Below are 6,251 nucleotides of genomic sequence, written 5' to 3'. Positions count from 1 at the left end.
CGGCCTCAGGCTACGCTTATAGTGCCGGCGACATCAGGCTACAGAAAAATCAAATTGAGATGACTTCCAGCGATTGCGACCAAGCCGTTGCGTCGCGCTTACTATAAGCGCAAGTGACGGCAGCAATGCATTTGTTTTGACGCAAAGTCGCTATCGCCGGCACTATAAGCGCAGCCTAAGGGTTATCACAACCTCAGCTCTCCATCAGATAAGATAGATTGTGAACACAACGATGAGGATCTCCTCTTCCATTTCTGACATCGGGAAGGTGGGGGAGGCACCAGTCATGTGATTGCTACATTAAAGATCACACAGCATACACGGAAAGTCTGCGACACCAGATACAGCGTATTAGTCAGCAAGGCATCAATTACTTTGTAAACTTATCTGAATGTTCACTTTTCCCCCTCCTCCTATCTTGCCGGATCAGGACTCATTTTCACAAACCTGTCCTAAATCCTAAAATTAGGATTCCCCCATCATAAATATCATGCAAGTATAAAGGGTTCATATTAGGTACATAGTTTGTATTCAATCATTTAAATTCAATGAAAAGGCACATTTGTTTTTGGATTGTGTGTATACTGTATATAGATACTAAATGGAGTAACACGATCCCCAATACAGTACTTATTAAATCTCATAGAATCATTAAAAGATTTTCATCTTGCAAACTTTGCTACTCCTAATGGGATGGGGAAAGATGTAATGTATGTGTGTGCAGTTTTTGTTCTCCCTTATATTTGGAATTTGTTTCTGTGTGACGGCAATGGTTGGGGCAGTCTGGCCAGCGCATTAAAGGTTAAGCCCGGCAGTTGACCGTACCTACCAATATGGATGCTAGAAGACCATCAAAATGGCCAACCTGTCTTAAATTATGCTGTCCCCATAGCAGGTTTAAGTTATTTACCCCCTCGAGTAGTTAGTCTAGTCGACCCAACCATCGACCAAGAGGATGACGTGCAAGTTTTAGACCTGCACCAAGAAAATCACAAGCCTTCGGTGTGAGGGATACAGGGTACGGACCAAGGGGCATGAAAAAAACGCAATGGTCAAAGACATTGTCCAGTATGAGACCAAGTTGCAGGGAGCTACAGAAGATTCCGTTCTGGAGCCATCCAAGGTCCTATCCTCTAACCAAAATGAAGAGTCCCAGGATCCCAGCATGGAAGACGAGCCAAATCCCCCAATAGTAGCAGCAGAAAACCCGCTGGTCAACCAACTGATGGGCTATCGGTGGCAGTTGGCCCAGATACCACGCCGGAGTTGCGGTTGGTGACTATCCAGCTGATGACAGCTGCCCCGACCCCCGCACGATCAACGACTAGAAGCAGCAGCAGTTCCCCGCTTGAGTCTCTCCGCCTCATGTGCAGGAGATTAGCCAAGTTCAACGTGGACAAGGACGACAGACAGGTGTCTTATGGCGGACAAGCACCAGCGTTTCCTGCACCAACTTGTGGAGAATTGAGTAAAGTACTTGACTCTCCAGCTGAGGACAAAGGTGGATGAGGTGTATGGGGAGATAGACGGGATGATGCCAGCAACTACCCGGTCGTGACGAAGCTATTCATGTCCGGATATGCCTTTACCCCCAAGACCTACCGGACCCAATTCAAAGCGTTGAACAAAGGGTCGCAGGACTTCCATGCGGAATTTGTGTCCCGGCTAGCCCACAATACTAAGCGCAAGGTGCGAAGTGTCCACTTACAAGGCCCTTCTAGACCATCATAAAAAAGCAATTTTTGCTAAAGTGCATCTCTGAGGTTTGTGAGTGAGTCACGGACTGCAAGCCAGTCACATCTAAGCAGGCCACCATGATGGCAGATGAATTCTTGTCCCCCAAGGTCCAGCTACGCAGACGACTCAAGACCAATGCTCCCATACACGGAGGGAGTGTGCCTCATCCTACAGAAGCCCCATGGTTGGATGCTTCTTCCTGGAGAAGTGCTCCAGCCGCCCATGGTTCCCGATCGAGGCCCATGAGTGTAAATGCTGCTTAAGCAAACGGCAGTGTCACATAAGGGCTGATTGTCCTATTGCCGCCTCGGCAGCTAACCCCACTTTGGGTCCACGTACCCCAGCACCACATCCGATCGCCTGCATGGATCTGGCTCTGACGATGGAGCATCACCAAGCAATCCAGCATGTGCATCAGGTGACTCATGTCACGGTCTCCAAGACCCCAGCAGGTGCTGCTACTGAGGCATACAAAGTTGTTACGATTGGACTTGAGCCCACTGATGTAACACAAAGGTATCCATCAGGTCACCATCGGGACCAAGATAGTTGCCGGCTTGTTGGATACCAGAGCCTCAGTAACGTGGTTCGGCCTGATATTGTCAAGCCAGAGCATGTTTTACTCGGAGAAGGAATGCAGGTTAAAATGGTAGATGGAGCACCCAAGTCCCTGCAGATTTCCCATGTGTTCCTAGATTGTGTCGCGGGCCAGGGTTGGATACCAACATTTTGTTAGGCAACGACCTGGGCCAATTAGTGTGCAGCTATGTGGAAGAGGCGGCCCTGATCGCAGCAGTTACCTGCAGCCAGAGCAAAGTTGTTGCTGGCTCTGTGTCTCCTATTGTTCGGGCAGTAGAGCCAAACCCATTACTCAGGACTTTGAGAGCCTATACCCCTAGATGTCTTAACAGAGACCAGTGATGCAAGCCGGGGAGAGCTTGACTTGACTGACCCCTCCTCCCCCCTATTCCTGACTGTGTGACTAGGGGCAAGAAGGTGGAGCAGAGCCGGGCACACCGAGAAGCCTTGTGGTCGGATCAGAGTCTAGAGGGCATGAGGAGGCGTGCTGCTGGGCATGCCTCTGAACCCAGACCCAATTGGCTCCTGTAGCACCGCAGGCTCTTAGGGAACAGACATCCGGGTCTCTGGACCGACCATGGACAGGGATAAGATAGCTGATCCACTTCAAGGCATACCGGGCGGCGCTTTCACACCTGGCCCACAAGATCCCTTTAGCTCATCAGGGGATCACCCGCGTGGGAGCCAGGCTGATGCAAAATTTCCGCTGGCCCAGGAAATCACAGGAGACATCAATGTTCTTTCACACCTGTGATACTTGCCAGCGAGTAGGCCAGCATTGCAATCGAGGGAAGGCCCCTCTGTGACCACCACCAGTAATCGGGGAACCCCTCCAGCAGGTAGCGGTTGATATAGTCAGGGTTCCTTATGATTCCGTGTGGGTTAGGGTAAAAGTACATCTTAACGGTGGTGGACTTTGCCACAAGGTACCCCGAGGCAAAGCCCAATAAAAGCCCAGAAGGTAGCGGAGTGGCTTGTACAAATTTTTGGTTATCCAATTCAGGATGAAGAATGCACCGGCTACCATCCAGTGCCTGGTTAACCGACTGAAGAAGGGGATGCAGGAGTATGCCAGGGCGTATTTAGATCTGGCTGTCTTCAGCAATTCTTGGGAGTCCCATCTGACCCATGTAGCGACTGTATTAGACCAGATCAGGGAAGCAGGCTTAACCCTTAAGACTGCCAAATGCCAGTCTAGCATGGCAGAGGTCCTACAACTGACAGGGTGGGTGGGGGGCAGCTCAAGCCTGAGCTGACTAAAGTGGAAGCCATTATGGAGTGGCCAGTACCAGACCCAGAGGCAGGTGTTGGCCTTTCTGGGGATGGCCAAGTATTACAGGAGTACATGTGTTCCCTGCTAAAGTGTCCTTGCCAAACCACTGACAGACGACCCATAAAAGGCTACCCGCAGTTATCTGGACCAAAGTGCACTGCTGCACTCCAGGCACTCAAAGATGCCCTAACCAGCTCTCTCCGATCCAGGCAACTCCCGACTACACTAAGTGGTTCCTCATGCAGACCGATGCTTCCACCAATGGCATCAGTGCAGTGCTAAGCCAGGTGGGCAAAGATGGGGTACCCCAGTCTACTTGAGCCAGAAGTTGTTGACTTGGGAGGTCGTCTACGCCATTATCGAGCAGGTGTCTGGAAATTGTGTGGGCTCTAAAGAAGCTACAGCCCTACGTTTATGGGCGTTACAGTTATCACCAACCACAGCCCACTGAGCTAGGTGCACCAAGTGTTGGAGGGAAATGGGAAGCTATTGCGTTGGAGCCTTCCCCTGCAGAATTACAATTTCTCCATCCAGCACAAAAGGGCAGTGAGCACAGCAATGCTTATGGCCTATCCCGGCAGGACGACCCCAGCCTGGACAAAACAGCAAAGACTTTCCTCGATCTTGGGGACCAACCCAGGTTGTTACCCCAGAACTATCGTCTTAAGGGGGAGGTGTGACGGTAGGGGCAGCCTGACCAGCTCACTGCAGACAAAATGGCTTATCTGTATTATATTATGCCATCCCCTGTATCAGTTTATTACCCCCTAAGAAATGTATTGTGAATGTATTTGAATGCCCCTATTGTGTGCTGGGCTGGTAATTCACTTAGCCAGTCAGCCAGCACACAATGGCCCCTTGGCCTATCCAAATGGGGGGTGAGTGAAGTGCTTTAGACACAGGGGGAGTGGGAAGTGGGTGTTTACTCAGGCCAGGGGACCACTCCAAAAGCAGAACCATTGTTCATCCCAAACTCTAAAGCACCTCTCTCCACGGGAGGTATTAGGCCAGCATTGGGAACCGTTACTGGGTCTTAGGCCGGTCGCCACGATTTCCATTGGTTGGTTCAAATTTCCCACTTCCCCTTAAACCCGTCCCCGCCCACAGCCCAGATTGGTCCTTCACGGGCATGCCCTCACTCTGTGATTGGCCGGTATGTTGCATCCATGTCGATTTGTCAGCCCCACATCTTCTATGGGTTTAGATGGAGACAGGGAGAACCAAGTAAACCCTTACCAATCACAGTGCCACAGACAGTTGGTGTGTTACTCCAAGGTTTAACGCGGATCCAAAGCGAGGCTCAGTTGTATAGAAGAGTGGAAAGCTTAAACTTGCATCCCTACCGTACTGAGGTACCCAGACACTAGCGTTGTGTGGAAGACATCCTGGGTAAGCCTACCGAAGTGGCTCTCAGTGTCTAGCATAATAATAATAATAGCATGTTCTTGTATAGCACTACTAGTTTTACGTAGTGCTTTACAGAGACATTTTACAGGCACAGGTCCCTGCCCCGTGGAGCTTACAATCTATTTTTTTATGCCTGAGGCACGGAGATAAAGTGACTTGCCCAAGGTCACAAGGAGCCGACCCCAGGAATTTAACTGCTTCAATCTCAGTGCAAATCAGTGTCTTTACTCACTGAGCCATTCCTTCTCCCTGTAAACCGTTTTTGGTTAGCGTCTGTTGGTCATTGTGTCTGGCGATTGCAATCCCGTGTAATCGTCCTGGCCTCCCGGGACTGTGACCCCCTAATCCAGAAAGTTACGTACACATGTGCTAACCCCACACGTTAGTTTATAGTCAAGGCAACGACATAATTAAAGGACGCAAAAGTATATTTTACAAATGTTAAAAATAAACTTCTTCGATGTTTTGGACAATCAGAATAGCGGGGCTTCCCACTGAATTTGAACATGTTGCAATATACAGATGTAACAGGCATTACTGCTTCCGCTGCCGCGGTGCAGCGAGCGCAACCGCAGCAAACGACAACATAGGTGGAGCTAACACACGAGCGGGTGCAATGTCTGCTACATCAGTACAGTATAAAGACGTACTTCCAACCCTGGAGAAGCTCATTCTCTGCCCCAAATTACTTAAAACACAGATCCATTTCACTCCCTTGACTTTAACTCTCTCAACAAACAAATGGGGAAAACACTATTGCATAGTATTCCTGTAGGATATATCTGCAGGACCTGGAATGGGACCGGAGTGTTTGATCTACACAGAAGAGAATGGAATGGCTTAAAGTGCCAGAACTAATTGGTCCCCTTGTACAGCCTTTCTATTTGCTTTCCTTATTTACATCACTAAACATTATAAAAATATTATAATTTTGAACAAATGTGAAAAAAATAAAAAAAAGTTATGGCAACTTCAAAGATGGCCACCCAGGTCCTTTTCTAAAAATATGCTTTTTAATGTAGCTTTCATTAGTAATTTTAAAAGCAAGATCAGTTCGGCCATCCCCAACACAACATATTTTATATTGCACTGTTTTTATCATTGGGATTCTTGCAGTTCAATTTTAAACACAAATATGAATGTAATATCCATCACAAAAAGGATGTGGAGTGGTCTCCGAACAGATGAGATAAAAGAAAAGTGTTGAATAAAAGCAGTGGTACGCGACTCCTTTTATTCATTTAGATTTTTTCCG

The sequence above is a fragment of the Ascaphus truei genome, chromosome 5, assembly GCF_040206685.1.
Source record: "Ascaphus truei isolate aAscTru1 chromosome 5, aAscTru1.hap1, whole genome shotgun sequence".
In the NCBI taxonomy this organism is placed as follows: Eukaryota; Metazoa; Chordata; class Amphibia; order Anura; family Ascaphidae; genus Ascaphus; species Ascaphus truei.
Note: the sequence above shows the minus strand (reverse complement) of the source record.